Here is a 21,431-nt window from a genome sequence, read left to right on the forward strand (position 1 = left end):
TAGCTCTGCTACATACATACACACATAGCTCTGCTACATACATACACACATAGCTCTGCTACATACATACACACATAGCTCTGCTACATACATACATGAATCTGCTACATACATACACACATAGCTCTGCTACATACATAGCTCTGCTACATACATACATGAATCTGCTACATACATACACACATAGCTCTGCTACATACATACACACATAGCTCTGCTACATACATACACACATAGCTCTGCTACATACATAGCTCTGCTACATACATACATGAATCTGCTACATACATACACACATAGCTCTGCTACATACATAGCTCTGCTACATACATAGCTCTGCTACATACATACATGAATCTGCTACATACATACACACATAGCTCTGCTACATACATACACACATAGCTCTGCTACATACATACACACATAGCTCTGCTGCATACATACACACATAGCTCTGCTACATACATAGCTCTGCTACATACATACATACACATAGCTCTGCTACATACATACATGAATCTGCTACATACATACACACATAGCTCTGCTACATACATAGCTCTGCTACATACATACATGAATCTGCTACATACATACACACATAGCTCTGCTACATACATACATGAATCTGCTACATACATACACACATAGCTCTGCTACATACATACATGAATCTGCTACATACATACACATATAGCTCTGCTACATACATACAGACATAGCTCTGCTACATACATACACACATAGCTCTGCTACATACATACAGACACACACGTAGCTCTGTGGGGCCCACACACACAGCTCCAGGGGCCAGCACATACAGCACCGGGGGGCAGGGCATACACCTAAGGGGGGAGAAGCCCATACAGCTCCCCAGGGCCCATAAATCGGGGGCGGGGAGGGCACATACCTCTCAGGTCACGGTGGAGAGGGGGCCCACAAAGCGCCGGAGAGGGGGCCCACACAGCGCCGGAGAGAAGAGCTGTGCTGGGGGTCGCTGGCTGGCACTGCAACTCCTTCATCTGTGGGACTGAGCAGGCCGGTCGGTAGCTCCGCCCACAGATGAAGTTCAAACCAGGAAGTCTGCGCGCCTTAAAGGGACGGCGCTGCAGATTCCTGCCGAGGACTGCGGAACTCGGCCCGGGGGCAGCAGAACTAAGGCGAGGGGGCCCCGGCCAAGGGGCACCAGAACTGACGAGGCCGAGTGGGCCCCCCCGGCTCTCCAGGGCCCCGGCATTTGCCCAGGTATGCCGCGTGCTGACGCCGGCCCTGCCCTGTGACAACCTGATAGTCCAGGGGCGTCACACACACATTGAGTATTTGGTGAGTTTTTTACCTCATTATGTGTAGCCAAAACCAGGTATGGGTGATAAATACAGAAATGAGGCCTGTGTTTCTCATTTACTTTTCCACTGATTGTTCCACTTCTGGTTTTGACTTTTTTGTGGAGGTAAAAAATGCACCAAATACTTACAATGTGAATGTGGCCCAAGTTTTTCTCTTGCTGATTTTTGCCAGTGGTGATGCGGGAGATTTTTCCATGTAATATTTTTGACTTCTACAACCTTGCCTGTAGCCCTAGGCCACTGGAGGATCAAAGCGCTACATACAGAAAACCTGCGGGGGCATTCTAGAGATTTTCCCAGAGGTCTGCCTCTTTTTCTGGAGGTTGCCACTTGCCATAGGGTGGCATGGTGGCTCAGTGGTTAGCACTGCAGTCTTGCAGTGCTGGGGTCCTGGGTTCAAATCCCACCAAGGACACCATCTGCAAGGAGTTTGTATGTTCTCCCCATGTTTGTGTGGGTTTCCTCCAGGTTCTCTGGTTTCCTCCCACACTCCAAAAACATACTCACAGGGAACCTAGATTGTGAGCCCCGATGGGGACAGTGTTGCCAATGTATGTAAAGCGCTGTGGAATTAATAGTGCTATATAAATGAATAAATATTATTATTATAAGATGTTTTGGGAGAGCTGAGTCTATGGCTATACCAGGTGGAAGCACGACTCCAGAGCTGGTGCAGGACTCAGCACCTCCTCTTTCCCCTTGCCATCCATGGCTCTCCTTTTCAATTAGTTGGTCTGATGTGATGTCATACACCATAACAATGACATCACGGCCGGTTAGGCCACGCCTACGTGCTATTTAGTGAGTTTTTTTTACCTCAGTATTTATACCCAAAACCAGGACTGGGTAAAAAAATGCATTTTTTTTAACCCACTTCTGGTTCTTCTTAAGCTATGTGCGCACGTGTGCGCTCTGCACCGCACCTAAAAGGTGCGCTTCAGAGCGCAGCTGAAAAGCTCTGTTCTGAAGCGCATGGTGCCGGCAGAGAACGTGCGCTCTGCCTGCAGCTCCTGCCATAGACAGAGCAGGAGCTGCCGGCAAAGCGCACGGAAGAAGTGACATGTCACTTCTTAGAACGCGCGCTTCGGGCAGCAGCCGAAGCGCTGCGCTCTAAGACGCCACGTGCGCACGGCCCCTGCACAATCTCCATAGATTGTGCAGGGGACGCAGGACGCATGCAGTTACGCTGCGCTACAAAGCGCAGCGTAACTGCATGAATTACGCAACGTGCGCACATAGCCTTAGGCTGCTTTCACACATCTGGTTTTTGCTGAGCAGCACAATACGGCGCTTTGCAGAAAAAACGCAACCGTATTTTTTTGCCGCCGGTTGCGTTTTTTCCGCATAGACTTGCATTAGCGCCGTATTGTGCCACATGGCCTTGAGTTGCGTCCGTTTTTTGCCAGATGCGGCATATTTAGCCCATGCGGCAGCCGGATGGAACGTTGCCTGGCACGTTTTTTTGTGCGGCGAAAAAGCGCGATGCGCCGCGATTTACAATGCAAGCCTATGGATGCCGGATGCGGTTTTTTTGCACTGCGCATGCTCAGTATCAAGCCGCATATGTCAAAAAACGGATGGAAAAACGTATGCAACTGATACGTTTTTTTTCGCCGCATCCATTGCATAGGTTTTTGAGCCGCACTGTAAAAACCGGATGTGTGAAAGCAGCCTTACAAATACTGAGGTAAAAAAACGCACCAAATACTGACTGTGTACGCAGCCTTAGCGACACGGTTGCTGTCACGTAACAGGCCGTTCTCAGGGATTGCTGACTTGGAATGGATTCTATTTTTTACTATGAAGTGTTTTTGCAGCTTTGGACTTTATAATTATAACCTGCTCTAACCCTATAATAAATATCACAGGACAATTGGCTGTCTCTCGGGGAGACAAAGATCACAGTGTCACAACAATCATGTCCAGGCGCGAAAGGGTTATCCCGCTCTCGCTCGCTCAGTGTGGTGACACAATGCCGCGCCCATCCCCCTCTCAGGCACGTTTACAGCTCGACGTTCTCGGCGCTTGTCTGCTTTTGCCTGGCGCGGTCTGGCGGAGCAGGAGGAGGGAGGGAGGGGGGGAGGGGGAGGAAGGCGCGCGGGGGGAGAGTGGGCGGCGCTATGGTGGGAGGAGGGCGTGGCCTGGGACCTGTAGGAGAAGGAGGAAGCTCGTGAATATTAATGAGCAGCATTGTGCAATTGGAGATGAGACGGTGAGGCTGGAGAAGAGCCGGGGAGAGGAGAGGAGGTGGGTGATCGCACTGCAGCATGGCGCTCTGCATCGCAGCGCACTCTCAGCGCCTTATTGTCACTTGATTGCTCTGTCTATCTCTGTATCTGGCTGGCACTTCCCTCTGCCCCTCCCCCCACTCATCCTCCCTGCACTGCACCCGCTCACTGCATGCACTGCTCCTTCCTCACTTCCCTGTGCACTGCACTGCATGCTCTGCACCTTCTCACCTTCTTCTTTGTGCAGGATTTACCCCCTTCTCCCTCTCACAGTTCCTATTTTGGGGGCAGGACCCCCCCCTCCTCCCCCCAGCTCAGATCACTGAGTAGTATGGGGAGGTGAGATTGTATCCCAGCCTGGCACAGCTTCCTGGGCAGGTAAGTGCCATCAGTGGTGATATTGTGCTGGGCTGGGGGCTGTGGGCATGAGCTGGGGGCTGCTTGCTATGAAATGTATGGGGGAACGATCTGGTTGGCGTCTAAGTCCTAATATTTGGTGCCCCACCTGGCAGCAGGTGGTGTGTGGTCAGCCCAGGGGTCTGGTTAGGTCCCCACCATGGGCAGCTGAAGGGTACGGTGGAGACCACTGCACTTGTAAGGTGTATGTGTGATCAGCTGAAGGGTCAGATGTGGTGGCTACTACACCCAAACCTCAGGCAGCTGCCCCAGCCATCCATGTGTTTGTCACCTAGCTCTGGCGTGTGGTCAGAATATGGCCGGTTACGTGTGCTCGGACCTCTGATAGGTAGGAGACCATAGCAAGGTGGCTTCTTAGTGAAGATATTCATACGGTTGGGTCGGTGAGATCAGGGCGGTGGAGGTGGTGTATGGGTGGCTGGTGCCTACTGCTCTTGGATGGGTTTTTCTCGGTGTTGGAAGGGTCTTGAAATGCGTTTCGTCAATCTGACGACTTAAAGAATTCGGTATCAGTTGACGTGTAGAATTGTGAATGATCGCGCTTTGTGCCATTGATGTATTTGGAAATCATTCATGGTGTATTCCGTGTCCCATCTTGGCTCAATCCCCAAATGTGTCCATAGGGTTGTAATCAACAGATGAATGCCGAAAGAGTCCCCTTCATCAGGCTGGTATCCATCGGCTTCACATTTTTGACCCTATCGCCTTATATTGGGGTAGGACCAGTCTTGCCAAGCTGCACAAAGCATCGGTTTCTGTGATGGAGCCTCCCACATGGATGTGAGCCCTCCAGAGGGGAAGCTGTTTCTGGAGGTTCTAAGCGCAGGCTATTAGGGAAGGCGCCCCCCCTCTATGACGTCTGGGTGTCCTCATAGTACAAATGGAGGGGGTTGGCTTAATAGGACGTCGCCATTGATTGATTTGCTCAATTACTTGGGTGATTATTGTTGTCACCGCCATGTAAGCTGGCACTTAGGCGGAAATGGTCGTGGGTGAAATGTAATGGAGCTGCCGATGCAAACCTGGGCTTCACAAGATGGCTTTAGGGGAATATGGTCATTTGGGGGACCACTGTATTCACCGGCATCTCGAGGTGTATTTTTCAGTAGAATGAGTGTCCGCTAATGATGAGCGAGCACTACCATGTTCGGTACTCGTTAAGAGCAGTTGGATGCTCGGATGGGCAAGACTTGAGCACCAAGTATAATGGAAGTCAATGGGAAACTCGGGCATTTTTCGGGAAGATTTCCTATAAAAAAATCTTGAGATTCACATTGGCTTCCATTATACTTGGCATACAATTCGAGCCCAAACCGAGCATCCAACTACTCGTTACTAGTACCAAGCACCCGTTACGAACACCCGAGCATGGTAGTGCTCGCTCACCACTAGTTGCGAGCACCCGAGCATGGTAGTGCTCGCTCACCACTAGTTGCGAGCACCCGAGCATGGTAGTGCTCGCTCACCACTAGTTGCGAGCACCCGAGCATGGTAGTGCTCGCTCACCACTAGTTGCGAGCACCCGAGCATGGTAGTGCTCGCTCACCACTAGTTGCGAGCACCCGAGCATGGTAGTGCTCGCTCACCACTAGTTGCGAGCACCCGAGCATGGTAGTGCTCGCTCACCGCAAGGTACGAGCACCCGAGCATGGTAGTGCTCGCTCACCACTAGTTGCGAGCACCCGAGCATGGTAGTGCTCGCTCACCGCAAGGTACGAGCACCCGAGCATGGTAGTGCTCGCTCATCGCAAGGTGCGAGCACCCGAGCATGGTAGTGCTCGCTCATCGCAAGGTGCGAGCACCCGAGCATGGTAGTGCTCGCTCATCACTAGTCCACCTGAAATTTCTTTCTCCATTTATCTCCGAATCAAACACAAAATGGCAAAACTAGAAGTAGTCGGTCTGTACCCTGCAGCCATCCCATCTCCTGCCTCCAACAGTGTCTTATTTTCCGCGTGGAAGAAAGGCTTGGAGCACTACATATATTAGCGACTGTTGTGCCGCTCTTGATCATCTAATGTGTCACCAAATTCATTGGGGTCTGCAATAAATATTTTGTGACCATTTACACCGAAAAATTACTGTGAGCAAGCATTCTTGAGAAAGCTCGTTCATGATGATTTTTCATTCTGTACAGATTCACCATCCGGGTGAAATGATCTCTGTGCTACACAAATGTTCCTCGTTCTTGGCAGCACATCGTCTGGTGTGAACAGGACCGATGCTTCCAATAATAATGGTAGTCGATGTACACCTGCCGCTCAGTTGCGGATGGTTCTGTGCGCATTATTTGCCACAGTCCGCCAGGGTAAACCGGGGTGAAACGCCCGCCATCAGATAAATATTTTCCGATCGTTGGATGTGTAGTGATCTGGTCTGTCGTGTACATGGACATTGAGGGTCCCATTCACCATTTGTATCAATATTTTAATAAGCTTTTCGACTTGGCATGTTGGTCACTAACTGTGCACAAACAAAATAGACGTTTGCACATCAGTAGAGAAGAATTGCACACAATGTTGCCTCATTTCGGACCATCTGCGTAACGATAGCAAGGCCTACGTTGCCAGGCAAACCTAAAAATTGCCGAGGGCTCAAAAAAGAACTATTAGTTTCCAATTTCATTATGCACCAAGGTAAAAAATGGCTACGACACAAACTTTTACTACAAAAAATGGGCGAAACGTATTATAAATCGAGGCCTATGTGGCGGAGGTAGACACTCTGTGTTGGTGTGTGGTGCTTCTGTACGGCACCACATTGCCAAGAAACTTTTGGCAGAACCTGTCGCCAACTGATATGTATGGGGTCACCTTGATTCTGATAATATTGGTAGACAGAAGGATGTCCATCTTCTTCGTTCCCCCTCCAGAGGCGTCTTGTTTTCCACATTCAAAGTGCATGAGCCCTCAGCGTTGATAATGGTGGAAGCTATACCGCCATATGACGTACATCAATACTCTACATCCTGGGACCTAGGTAATAAATGACCTCTACTTTATCTGAGACCCCCCCTATTCCAGCCTTCTTGCTGTGGTTTAGGAGCAGGTTCTCAGCCCCATAAGATCAGTGTTGGCTGTTGGTGACGACATCACTGGTTTTCTCAGCCGCGTCTCCTCTGCAGGACGGGCTTCTAGCCGCATTACTTCCCCATATCTCTCGTAGCCGCAGCATTTGTTCGTCTGTGACCTTTGTGATTCTTGCTTTTCCTTGTTACATTTTTGTAAGAAGCTAAGGGGCAGGTCATGACAACCCCGACACAAAGGTGATCGCCGGAGGCTTTCCTGAAGTCTGGCAGCGCCTCTGCACAACGCAACCCGTGAAATCACATCTTTCTGAGACCTCTTCTTAAAGCTGTCTCCTGATTGGCTGCTGTAATCAACTACTTTTAGTTATTGTTGATAAATTTGCTGGCGTTTCTTCATTTTCAAAAGGATTGTCAAATGTTTTCTAACAAAAAATGCCCAAAACTTTTTTTTTTTTATAAATATTTCTTAGGCCGCTTTCACACTACGTTCCGATCTCCGTTTACTGGTCCCGTCGGGGCTTCCGTCTGAACCCCCCCCACCAAACGGGTTTCAGATGTATGCACCAACAAAGCCATTGACTATAATGGTGCAGACGGAGTCACCGTGTTCTGTCGTACACCATTTTCGGAAGTATACGCCTACTCTAGATACTGCGTCCAGATGTCCGCCTCCAGAAAGTGTATACTTCCAAAAATGGTGCACGACAGAGCACACTGTGACTCTCTCTGCACCATTCTAGTCAATGCCCCAGTCGACGCATACGTCCGAAACCCATTTTGTAGGGGGTTTGGACAGAAGCCCCGATGGGATCACTTAATGGAGACTGGAACGCAATGTGATGCAGCCTCAGAAATGCGCACCTCACCCTTTACCCATTTCTGACTCTGTGACGTGACCACTTAGCCAGTCACTGGCTTCATAGTAGCCAATATTTATCTGGATGCTTAAATTCTTCCTCAACCCCTCCAGAAAGCTCACTTTTTGGGCAAGGTCTACATAAACTCTTCCCCCTTTTTAATCCAAGAGTCTCAGAACCATCTCAGACAGTTAGCAACTATGATGGCCACAGCGGATATACATGGATCATCGTCTGCAGAGCTACCAGCATTAGCTGGATGAGCGGTGGAGATCTCGTCCACGAAAGCCCTGTCCTTACAGGTGTGGCAGACATTTCTCTCGGATTTCCTGTCAATACCTGCATGATACCACAGTCGGTTTTGGCCTGGCCTGAAATGGCCGATAATCGCAGAAAAAAAACAACCCAGATTTCATTGACTTTTACATCAATGGAAAGAGAGATTTGAGGTAGCGCTTCCCTCACATTAATTATAGACGGTCGAGCGCCCTTCTGCCCCGAATACTGAACCATCTTCTGTTACCTCATAAACCTTGCACAATCCAATCAGTCTCTGTGCCAAACTAGCTGCCAGGGCCACATGAGGATACATCTGACAGGAGCCGCCATGACCTACTTTATCTATGGAACCTCTGGTCTGAAAAGCCACAATTAATAATTAGACAATGGCTTCATAATACGTAAGCGCTCGGGGTGCGCTCTTTTACTTCCGTTTATTCTAAAGATTATTTTGTAGCTCCCTCAACATTACAGGGGTTCTCAAAGTTGGACTTTTGACTTCATAACTTGTCAAAAAGAGCGATTTTATTTAATTTTTTTTTGTGTGCATTTTAAAGGGGTTGTCCAGTACATTTAGGTTGAGCCTTTCCTTAGGTCTTCAGTATTGGATCGATGAGGGTGCGACACCCTCCACCCCTCTCGATCGGGTGTGATCAGTTGAGCTGCACAGCTCCGGCAACTGCATAGAGGCTGCAGCCGGGTACTGCTCATCCGCCACCTATTCGAATGGATCTGTATTACGACCGCTATGGTTGAGGGAGCTGTGCTGTTCCACTCCGCAACTGATCACATCCTGCCACCGCACTGAGTGACGGGTGTTGGACCCTCCACCAGTTTGATATTGATATAGTAAGCATAGGCCTTCAATTTAAAAGTCCTGGACAATCCGTTTAAGAAAAGCCTCTTTGTCCTCGATTCTGGTGCGCGTGACGTGACCTCTGATGTCATACTTCTGTATTGATCTCATGGCCATGGAATGGCCAGTCACTGCCATGTATACAGGCCGTCACTGGTGAAGTGATGCAGCGAACTCTTAAAGTGGTTGCCACTACTTTTACATTGATGGCCTTTCCTTAGGATAGGTCATCAATGTCTGACCGGCCGGGGTCCGACAACCCGCACCCTCACCGACCAGCAGTTTTTGGTCCCGGTGGTGGCAGCAAGCAGCCTTAAATGCGCCGTTCTGGTGCTGCTCTGTCTTCTGATAGAGGCCACCGCCGGGTACTGCACAGCCTCCTCTTATTCTAATCAATGGATGTGCAGTACCCAGCCGCTATCAGAAGACTGAGCAGTGCTGGAGCAGAGCATTTCTGGCTGCCTGCTGCCACTGGGACGGAGAACAGCTGATGTGCGGGATGTCAGATCAAACATTGATGACCTATTCTAAGGGGTACTTTGCACACTACGACATCGCAGGTGCGATGTCGGTGGAGTCAAATAGAAAGTGACGCACATCCGGCGTCGCTGTCTATCTGTGTAAATCGTTTTGTGATACGATTAACGAGCGCAAAAGCGTCGAAATCTTATCATTGGTGTAGCGTTGGTCATTTCCATAATTTCGGAAGGACCGATGTTACGATGTTGTTCCTCGTTCCTGCGGCAGCACACATCGCTGTGTGTGAAGCCGCAGGAGCAAGGAACATCTCCTACCTGCAGCTCACGCCGGTTATGCGGAAGAAAGGAGGTGGGTGGGATGTTTACGTCCTGCTCATCTCAGCCCCTCTATTGGCCGCCGCACGACCCGCCCCCTTAGGAAGGAGGCGGGTCGCCGGCCAGAGCGACGTCTCAGGGCAGGTAAGTCCATGTGTAGCTGCGGTAGCGATAATGTTTGCTACGGCAGCTATCACAAGATATCGCAGCTGGGGCGGGGACTATTGCGCTCGGCATCGCAAGCATCGGCTTGCAATGTCGTAGTGGGCAAAGTACCCCTAAGGATAGGCCATCAATGTAAAAATAGTGGACCACCCCTTTAAGTTCACACCCCAGGACACACCTCTCATACGTTTAAGATCAGCAATGAGTGATTTATACATCATTTTATTTTTTTCCTCCTAGTATAGTGTCCGAATCTGTAGTTATCAGAGTTGTTGTCCACTTCTTTGATGCCCCCTTATTAAATGTTGCACTCCCATGAGTAAATTGAAGAAACCTTATATGGAGCCGACATGGCTCACTGAGGCCTAACCGTACTGTTCAGTGGATTTCTTTTTGGAAATCCAGAAAAAATATTCTCACAGTTCAAGGGCGGACCATGATTCACGGATTGGCCACAGGTTTTCTTAGCCGCTTAATTCGGAGATCCATGAGGCTAAGGCCTCCTTCAAACATCAATATTTAAACATGATAAAGAAAAAAATGGTACCGGTGACATCAGTGTTTCCGTTTTTACCATCAGTGTTTCCGTTTTTACCATCAGTGTTTCCGTTTTTACCATCGGTGGTTCTCACAGATGGCTCATTAGAGGTGGTCCACTACTCAGCAATAGTGGTCACATGGATGTAAAGCTCATAGGAAGGCTTTTCTTAAATACCTTGTGTAGTAAATTCTGACTGAGCGGCGCTATTGTGGTCCACTCATCTCAATCATGTGACCCCCGGCCTCCATTGCCTCTGAGATCCATGGGCCCCATGCACGTACAGGCAAACGTACATAATTGAAGACCAATTCACAAAAATACATATATAAATATTTAGTCGTATACACTGACAGGCAGGCAGCAGCATCACTCGCCTCCCCCCTGCTTGTCTCCCATCCAGCTCCTCCCGGGCATGTGGCTGTGCAGGCGACGCTGCGTGATGGCCATTGCTAACAGATATGGCCGCATATAGTGCACTGTGCAGCCGTGTCTCCTAGCAGTGATGCTGCGGGGCCGACACTGCACCTTTTTAATTCTGTTTGTGTGCCAGCCGGACAGCGTCACCGCTACCAGATAAGGCCACACAGTGTGCACTGAGACTGCTGTATATACACCACAAGAGATGTGGGGGCTACAGTATATACATCATGGGAGGGGCTGGGGGCATAGACATCACTGGGGGAGCATACACGTTACTGGGGCCAGTGGGGGGTTGTGTATACAATACTGGGAGCACATACAGGGAGAGCTCGGGACGCTGGCGCTGTGGATCTTCTTGTCATCTCTGGGATGGGAGCGCAGATGAACCCTGGCCTGCAATGCATGTGTACGCAGCGTTTGGCAGTCAATGCTGCGGGTTTAAAGGGTCAGCAGCTAGCAAAGTGCAGTCCCTGGGCATCTGCCTGGGGACCGAAAAGGAAGAGACCTGCCAATGGGGAGTGGGTTTCCCCCTCACACAACTTGGCTGTCCAGGGCCCCTGCACTTGCCTCTACATCTTAGATTAGGGTCCGTCATGCCTGATTTTTTTTTTTTTGCCTTGACCAGCTAGCAACCATGGTTGGCTCAACTCTCCCCTGATGGCAGGTAATGGATGAAAAGAAAGGCTGGACATGTTGGCTTTCAGCATGCCCAATATTTTTATTTTCGCTGGGCATAAGCCACTGTTAGAAATGCCTGGCAGCGGCTTACTCCCCTTGACCGAGCCATGAATATTGAGGAATTTGGGAGGAATAACAATCAGGTGAACATGTGTTCAGTTATAAGCTTTCTCAAGTGTTTGACTACATGTACAGTCAACACAACTTAAAAAATCTAGTTGCAATTAAGGAAGGCCTGTGAATAGAACAAAAATGGCCAACTTTCCCTCTTATGTCTTTTCTTGCTGCTTGGTTTTTTTTATGGTTTCAGAGATGAGCCTTTTTATTTTGTGGTCATTTTTATGTTCTTTATAAGAGGGCATGACTTACCCGAGTCTCTGGGGACCGCTCTTTAGGCTGCATTGCTTTATTACTCTGTGAGCCACACACACCCTTGGAAAAGAATAGAGAAATTCACAGTAAATTAGGAGGGATTGTATGTATGGAATTGTATGGAGGCTTAAAAAAAGCAAACCAAACGGAGCACATTTAAAAGGACCCCTTTAAAATGGAATTACTCCCAGTTTCCCCATTTCCTCGCAGACAGACAGACTTCTTAGTTGCTGATAATGTAGAGAATATATAATGTGTATGTGTATATAACATAATATATATTGTGTGTGTATGTATGTATGTATGTATATATATATGTGTATATATATGTGTGTATGTATATATATATATATATATATATATATATATATATATATATATATATATATATATATATATATATATATATATATATATATATATATATATATATATATATATATATATATATATATATATATATATATATATATATATATATATTAGATATCTGTGTAGTACTGGCACAATGCTCTATTGTGTCTGTGTTCAACAAAGAAGGAACCCCAATGAATTTGACATGGAGTATATTAGGGTTAATGGCTTTAATAGTCGGCACGTTTCAGCCATTAGTTATCTTTCGTTACCTATTTGGGGTCTGAGCAGCCCCCGCTAGTTCTTCTGCCTTGCTATAATAAGTGTGGCCAGAGCTCGTACGTCGTCTGCTGTTTTGCATTTGGAAAATATGAGTCCGTCCCTTCATTTTCTGTCCGGAGTCTAAAACTGAGCATCCGAGCAGACCGGTCATCATGATTTGGCATTTTTCACTTCTGTAATGCAGAATATATCAATCAGGGTATTTTCATCGATGATTGTTATTATTAGGCACTTTTTGCACAGTAGCATACTAGCCCCTACATATTGATTACATTTATCTGGTATGGTACATCATTGGTCAACCTTCAGGCAATGTAACGTAAAAATAGGATTAGGCCCCAACCCCCCCCCCCCCCCCCCCCCCCCACACCTCCCTCAATTTTAACTGGGGCAAAGAGCTGCGTTCATTGAGACCTTTTGGTTTTCGAGAACTAATTGCATCCACTAGAAAACATGGATGCCTTTCGAAGTTTCAGAAAGGAGTTCATTGGAGTCTTGGCTCCCCCGAAAATGTATCTTCCGTCTCTCAAAGGGTACTTCCAGATAATTGAAATACGGCATTTGTCGTCTGTAGCCTCCAACCTCCTCCTTCTGATGGAAATACATTATATCTCCAGTAAATATCAAAGGGGTCCGAATGTGAATTCCGTTACATTGGCATAATGCACTAATTTGCGGTAGCCTCAATACTCTGTCATAATGTCCCTCTTTTAGAAGCCATAAGCCTGGTTCTTGGGCCTCGTGTGTGTGTCCTAATCACAACTGTTTTTCTACAGGGCCCATATATGACCCTCATGTTGCATGAGGATATTACGAAACCTCCAATTTTTAATACGAAGGCTTCCAGATGAATACCTTCGTATGTTGGGTCCCCAGCGAGGCCGGTCACGGTTGATTCCGGCTGTCCAGGCTCTGTACTCCGGCCTACTTCTGTGTGATTCATTTGCAGGTAATAACATACTTGTTACCTCACAATTGGAGCATTATTTTTTACTGTCAGACTATGGCCTGACTTACTTTCTGTGAAATTTGTCATAAATTACAGTGTTCATAGTTTTACTGGTTTGGGTGTGGTCATCAACTGTATTTCTTGGAAAGCCTTCCATTAGAGAGGGCACATCCCAATTTATGGTACTCACTGGTGTCCTATCTGGGCAGAGCCATTACTCCTTGTACTCTTGGGGTCCAGTAGATCTGTTACTCGACAGGTCCTTGGATAACACTGAAGATTATCTAGTTTCTTCTTCCTCGACGATTGGCATGAAGGGTCTCTGTAGAGATGAACCTGTGCTGTGAAGATCTTCCCCTCCTTACCATAATTTCCTGTATTGCCTTATTGATCTTCTATTAGGTCAGGGCTGGAGAAGTCCCAGGAGCCATTTAGAGCACAGAACTATATTATTTGGGCTTGCTTGATTTGTCTTCTATTGATTCGTCTTCTGTAGAAGATGCATTGGCTCATACATGGATTGTATCAGTCTACTGAAGTGTTACGTACTTACATTATTAGAACCCTATGGTATGGTTGACCATAGGGTAGACAAGCTATCCACCATCGTGATGGAAATGACCAGCAGAATCTCGTTATTACACCAAAGATCGTTCTTCGGTGGTCCTAAAATGTCGTCTAATGAAGATGGTCCTTCTTGGGAGCCTTAATTAGGACTCCATGATGGACTGATTTTTGTGGTTCTGTATCTTGCATATCAGCATAATTTACTGATAAGTTTCTCCTGAATTTCTTTGCCTGTACCTTTTTTGCGAATTTTAGTTTATTTTCAAATTTGAAAGTTGCCCCCCCCCCCCCTTCCCCCATATACGTGGAAAACCCCTATGTGAATGGATTTGAGGTTCACAAGTGGCATTTTTGCAGCAGTATTTTGATGTCTTTCTCTATAGTACCAGCAAAGCGATGGAAATTTCAAAAATTTCATTCACATTCTGTTTTGTGGTTTTTGTTTTTTTTTTTGATTTACTTCGTGCCTTTTTGAAATTTTTTTTTTTTCTTTCGGGCAGGGTTTTTCACCCATCCGTTTGTCAGAAAACGCAAGTATTGTATACAGCATTTTTTTTCCTGCCACAACTCTAGTTTTTGGTGCACAAAAAAAATGCTGTAAAAAAACCCCCCAAACAAACAAACCCCAACATGTGAACATACCCTTAAAGCCAACCAATCACCAGGATTTTCGTATATAGCCTAAAGCCAGTGCTATACTGGCACTATCAGGCTGATTCTATACATACCTGTAGTGGTCAGCTCAGATGTTTAGGTTTTGAAACCCAAGAAAGTAAAGTTTATAAAATCAGCAGCTTCTTGAGTGACAGCAGCTGAGGATCAGATAATATCTGGGGGGTATTCATAATTATCCCCTCCCCCTGTTAGAATTAGGATAAGTATTATACAATCAATTTAGTTTTTTCACTTGTAAAACCTGTGAGGTCATGCCCATGTGACCAGAAGGGGCGGGGCCTCAGCCAACAAAGCTGATACCACGAAGCAACATTTTTCTGTTGGCTGAGGCCCCGCCCCCTTCTAGTCACATGAGTATGACCTATCACAGGTCCTGCAATGGAAAAAGTGAATCGTTTTTATAATACTTATGCTAATTCTAACGGGGGGAGGGATAACTATGAATACCCCCCAGATATTATCTGATCCTCAGCTGCTGTCACTCAAGAAGCTGCTGATTTTATAAACTTTACTTGCTTGTGTTTCAAAACCTAAACATCCGAGCTGACCACTACAGGTACGTATGGAATCAGCCTGATAGTGCCAGTATAGCACTGGCTTTACGTTATATAGGAAAATAGTGATGATTGGTTCCCTTTTTAACAAGACGTCTGGAAATCGCAGAGAGCTTCTCTATACTGGTCTTCGGCACGCCCAGAAAAATCAATGGAGCAGCAAAGCCCATGAAAGACCTCCACTCTGTTTACATTGAACCCCAGTTCTCAGGATTGGTGGGAGTCCCAGGGATCGGGAAGTTATCAGCTATCCGTGGACTAAGGGTTAAATTTGAAACTTGAGAATACTCCTTTTTAAAGGCAGGTACTAGAGAACTCTTCCACTTCATATGGAAATCACAAGACTAGTAGCAGGAATAGCTGCCTGGTTTCAATGTGTAAAGATCACATAATCCTTCTTGTTTGGTGACGGATTGAGAAATGTCTGTCCAGGTCAATAGCAGCTACTGATCAGTAGCTTCTGAGGACTTCTTGCCCTCTACTTGCTGATATTTATTACTTTCTTGTGGGTTGTACAGATTGTAAAAATATTCCTACAAAAATAGATTTTTGAATTTTTATATCTGTATGACGGCTTCTACCTTTTTAGATCCCCAGCCAGTAATTGGATCAGTATTTTGGGGGTGGTTTTGGACCCCCCCAGCCCCACCCCATTGACTATCTGGGAAGAAGTCAAACCATTGATTACTTCTACTCTGTAGAATCTTCATGTCACGTTCTCTAGGCTTTTTCATGGCCACTTTCCTTCCAGTGGGCCAACAGGTCTACATAGTTTATTTCTTAAGCCTGCTGTAATGGCATCTACCTTTTTAGATCCTCGGCCAGTAATTGGATCAGTATTTTGGTGGGTTTGGACCCTATTAGCCCCCAATGATTGTCTGGGAAGAAGTCAAACCATTGGTTACTTTTACTCTGTAGAATCTTCAGGTCAAGTTCTCTGGGCTTTTTTCATGGTCTCCTTCCTTCCCCGTGGGCCAAGAGGTCTACATAATTTTATTTCTTAAGTCTCCCGTACCGATAAATGCTTCAGGACAAAGGGGTACTTAAAATATCCACTGCCGGTTATGGTCAACCATAACTCAGTTCAAAAGCCTAGCCAAACCCCTTCGGTGTCTCAGCCAATGCCGAAAAATAGTCTTGCTTTTGAAGTGAGGCCCTAATTTCCTGGGCAAATAAGTCTTTGTGAAGGAGGGAGTTGGAGCTTTTCCTGGAGTCAAATGTTTAAAAAAAGACGACTTGTCCCTTTTTTTTTTTGCATTTACAAGACTGCTAAAGTTCAGTGATGGGGACATGCGATTGTCCACAGAGCACCTTGTCTGCTTGGCCTTTCGGCTATTTGCGTCATCTCAGCCGTTGAGTCATGACCTCTAGTTACCTTCTTGTTGACTTGCTCTACAGCAATGTTAATTACTGCTTTGTTTGCTGCCAGGTATACAGCTTTATTAGAACATGACATCTTATATTACAGATTTCTAATTTGTTCTTGGTGGACGTTTCTAGAAGTCCTCGGAAAAGACAGATCATATTCGTGTTTAACGTAACTACTCCATTTTTTTTTTTTTTTTTTGCCAACGTATCCATTTGTACAGGTTTATCAAATGGTTCCTCTCTAAATATTTATCAGCAATCCCTGGCACCCATACAGGTTTACTCCTTACCTCCTGGGGAGGGGAACTGTTAAGGTACTGTCACACATAACGAGATCGCAGCCGAGTCACGGTTTCTGTGACGCAGTAGCGATCCCGTTAGCGATCTTGTTATGTGTGACACCTACCAGCGATCAGGCCCCTGCTGCGAGATCTCTAGTCGTTGCAGAATGGTCCAGGCCATTTGCTTCAAAGGCAATATCCTGCTGGGCAGGACCCATCGCTGTGTTTGACACTGTGTGACAGGGTCACAGTGACTGCTGAGATCGTTATACAGGTCGCAACTGTGACCTGTATCGTTCCTGCATCGCTGGTAAGATCTGACTGTGACACATCTCACCTGCGACCTCCCAGCGACTTACCAGCGATCCCTATCAGGTCGCATCGTTTTCGGGATCGCTGGTAAGTCGTTGTGTGTGACTGGGCCTTTAGCTTTATACCTTCTCCAAGACCTCCTGATGTTTATCAATGATTAGCCGGTAGGTTAACATTTACACACACCCTGTAATGTTTGTACTTGTCCACGCTTACCTGTGTTGTGCCACAGATTTAGGCTATGTGCACACGTTGCTTTTTTTTCAGCGCGGAAAAAAACGCACCCTCTGGCAAAGGGGAGAATTGTAAACAATGCTTTTTGAGAAAAACGCATCAAACGCATGCGTTTTTCATGCGTTTTTTTAGGTGCGTTTTTTTAAGACTTGTCAGTGTTAATAAAGTTGGTTGAACACAGACCTTTGGAAAAAAAAACCTGTGATGTCATTTCCTTCTCCACATTCTGTTTGGATAAATGGGAGGGCTTGGAATGGAAGGAGCACCATTTGAATTTTGGAAAAGTTGAAATAAACTTCGCGCACCATGTCACATTAGCAGGGCCCCTTGGGTACCTATACGTCAGAAAACCCCCACAAGTGACCCCATTTTGGAATCTGCACCCCTCAAGGATTTTATTCAGGAGTATATTAAGCATTTTGAATCCACAGCTACTTCACCCAAAATGTTGCTGTAGCAACAATATTCTCAATTTTAGGCCCGTTTCACACGTCATAGAAAAACACTGACGTTTTTCACTGGCGTGTAAAACATGCACATGTCCCTCCGTGTGCCGTGAATCACGGCACACGTGGGTTGTCTAAGTGCAATCCGGGCTCCGTTCTCCGTGGCCCGTGATTGCACTCAGTAATCATCTCACCCGCTCCCGCTCTCCATGGTGCTGATCGCTCCCGCAGTACAGCATCCGGCTGGTGCTTACCCCCGCAGCAGCTGCTTCCGCGTCGGCTGTGTCGCGCATCATGAATATGCGCGACAATAATGAGCAGGCTCAGAAGTAGCAGGCTGCACGGGCTGCAGAGGACATCGCTGGACGCCGGGTGAGTTAAAATGATTTTTATTTTAAAAGCACGTTTTTTTCTGGCACGTGTTTCACGGACCACACCACTGCGTGGTCCGTGGAACATCAGTGATGCCAGAAAAAAATGGACATGTCTCCGTGCAGCAATCACGCACACGCGGGTACGCCGCACGGAAACACGTGCAGTGAAAAATCACTGATGTGTGAGCAGACCCATTCATTATAATGGGTCTGCGTATGTCAGTGATTCTGGTACGTTTAAAAAAAAAAAAGCACAAACGTCCCAGAATCACTGACGTGTCAAACAGGCCTAAGGCTATGTGGCCATGATCCAGCGACACGGCGTCTAGTACACAGTGTCGGCCTTCCTGCAGCTGCCCATGCCCACGATTTGGGTTCAGGCTGCTGTAGACTTTAGCTCTATTCCTACGTGCAGAGAACACTCTCATCTCCGCAGCATAAATTGACATGCTGAGGCTCGGGAAGCCACGCCACCGGTCAGTTTATGCTGCGGAGAAAAGAAGCACAGTGGGCATGGGATCTCCAAAAATCCTTCCACTGTGCTTCTACTGCACAACGCAGCGTTATGGACGCAGGGAAAACACTCTGCGCCCATAACGCTGCAAACCCTGATTGTGGACACACAGCCTAAAAAGCGTCAATGGATGAATGGATGTCAAATATATATAACGTCCCACCCCTGCCTGCATATTCTACGCTGGCACCTTTAGTACCTTTCATGTGGCACTAAAGGGTGCCTAGCTTAGTATTTATCCAAAAAAAACCAATGAAAAAAATGGCGTGGGGTCCCCCCTATTTTTGATAGCCAGTCAGGGTAAAGCAGACAGCTGTAGCCTGCAAACCACAGCTGGCAGCTTCATCTTGTCTGGTGATCAATTTGGAGGGCTCCCCAGGCTTTTTGTTTTTATTTATAAATAAAGAATTAAAAAAAAAAAATAACGTGGGGTCCCCCCAAATTAGATCACCAGCCAAGGTGAAGCTGACAGCTGGGGTCTGGTATTCTCAGGGTGGGAAGAGCCATGGTTATTGGACTCTTCGCAGCCTAAAAATAGCAGGCCGCAGCCGCCCCAGAAGTGGCGCATCCATTAGATGCGCCAATCCTGGCGCTTCGCCCCAACTCATCCCGCGCCCTGGTGCGTTGGCAAACGGGGTAATAAATGGGGTTGATACCAGATGTGTAATGTCACCTGGCATCAAGCCCAGCAATTAGTGATGTCACGGCGTCTATCAGATACCAGACATAAGTAATTGACAGTAAACAAAAGCAAAAAAAAATGACAAATTTTTTATTAGAAAAAACACTCCCCAAATCATTCCCTTGTTCTCCAATTTAATCAAAAAATTTTTAAAAAAATGGGTCCGGAGGAATCCATTTGGACGTCGCCTCTGGACCTTCTAGAATATGGGGGCACGTTCAGGGAACGTATCCCCCATTTTCTAGGAGGGCAGACCCTCCATTTGAGGAGAGTGGGTGCCAAAAATCTGCACCCACTCTCCCCGGGTCACAGCTGCAGACTGCCGAGCAGCCAGCACAGCTCTCTGAACACAGTGCTGGCTGTCGGCTGCTCTGCACATGTGAGCGCACTGACCGGCGTCTGCTGAGAAGGAGGAGGGGGCCGCGGGGATCAGCGCTGCGACCGGACAGGTAAGGGGGAATACCGGGGGGAATAGGGGGTGACCAGGCAGGGCCTGGGGCATTTTTCTGTCGCATGTCTCAAGGCACATGCGACAGAAATCATAGGAGCAGGGCGGCCGGTGCGCTACTGTGCGCGCGGGCCATGTTGGATTTTCGGGAGGGGGGTCGGGGGTCGGGGTGGGCACTTTGGCGACACCGGGGGCTTTCCAGGACTTTGCCAGGAAGTGAGGTCCACAGAAACCTCTTGACCTCACTTCCAGGTAAATGCCTGCGTTCTGTATGCCGACAGCCCGCGGACCGCAACAAAAAAGCAGCTCCCTGCGGTGTAGCTGCGTTCTGACCCGCATCATTGATTGAATGGGGGAGAGAACGCAGCCACACCGCACAAAAGTGACATGCTGCTTTTCTTTCCGCACCGATTTTTTTTTTTTTTTTTTTTTTTTTTTGGCATCCAAAACGCTGCGTTTAGAAACGCAGCGTGTGCACTGATTTTTCGGCTTTCTCATACACTTTGCTGGGAAAGCTGAACGCATGCAATTTGCCACTGAAACGCTGCGGTTCTAAACGCAGCGTTTCCGCGGTAAAAAACGCAACGTGTGCACACAGCCTTAGAGGTTCTTGCGTATAGTCTTTATTTCTTAAGGTGGTGTCACACACAGCGACAACGACGTCGCTGCTACGTCACCATTTTCTGTGACGTATGCAGCGACGTCCCGTCGCTGTGTGTGACATCCAGCAACGACCTGGCCCCTGCTGTGAGGTCACCGCTCGTTGCTGAATGTCCAGCTTCATTTTTTTGGTCGTCGCTCTTCCGCTGTGACGCACAGATCGCTGTGTGTGACCGCGAGAGAGCGACGAAATGAAGCGAGCAGGGAGCAGGAGCCGGCATCTGGCAGCTGCGGTAAGCTGTAACCAAGGTAAAAATCGGGTAACCAAGGTGGTTACCCGATATTTACCTTCGTTACCAGCCTCCGCCGCTCTCACGGTGCCAGTGCCGGCTCCTGCTCTCTGCACATGTAGCTGCAGTACACATCGTGTAATTAGCCCGATGTGTACTGTAGCTTGGAGAGCAGGGAGCCAGCGCTCAGTGTGCGCGGCTCCCTGCTCTCTGCACATGTTGCAGCACTGTCGTTATGATCGCTGCTTCGGCTGCTGTTTGACAGCTAAGCAGCGATCATAACAGCGACTTACAAGGTCGCTGCTACGTCACAGAAAATGGTGACGTAACAGCGACGTTGCTGTCGTTTAGTGTGAACCCAGCTTTAGACTCTGCACCTTCTAAATATCATATTTTATTGAATAGAGCTTGTAAAATTGCCAATATTTACCATAAAATGTTGCATGCTATGGCGCCACCTGGTGTTCAACCTCTATATCAATGTGCACGTCCACCAGATGAACAGCGTGCAGGAGGA

The 21,431-nt window shown here is 47.4% G+C and overlaps 1 protein-coding gene across 3 annotated transcripts in view; it reads left to right on the forward strand.

Moving 5' to 3' along the window:
• Positions 1–3,502: 3,502 nt before the first annotated feature.
• The window catches only part of ZMIZ2 (zinc finger MIZ-type containing 2), a 98,178-nt gene continuing 80,249 nt past the window's right edge, over positions 3,503–21,431 (forward strand). Inside the window, exons 1-2 of one of the 3 annotated variants that reach the window (XM_075346271.1) lie at positions 3,579–3,596; positions 3,851–3,955. The gene's annotated coding sequence lies outside the window, so the exon portion shown is untranslated. The other 2 variants (XM_075346270.1, XM_075346269.1) reach the window with 2 other exon arrangements.

The sequence above is a fragment of the Anomaloglossus baeobatrachus genome, chromosome 4, assembly GCF_048569485.1.
Source record: "Anomaloglossus baeobatrachus isolate aAnoBae1 chromosome 4, aAnoBae1.hap1, whole genome shotgun sequence".
In the NCBI taxonomy this organism is placed as follows: Eukaryota; Metazoa; Chordata; class Amphibia; order Anura; family Aromobatidae; genus Anomaloglossus; species Anomaloglossus baeobatrachus.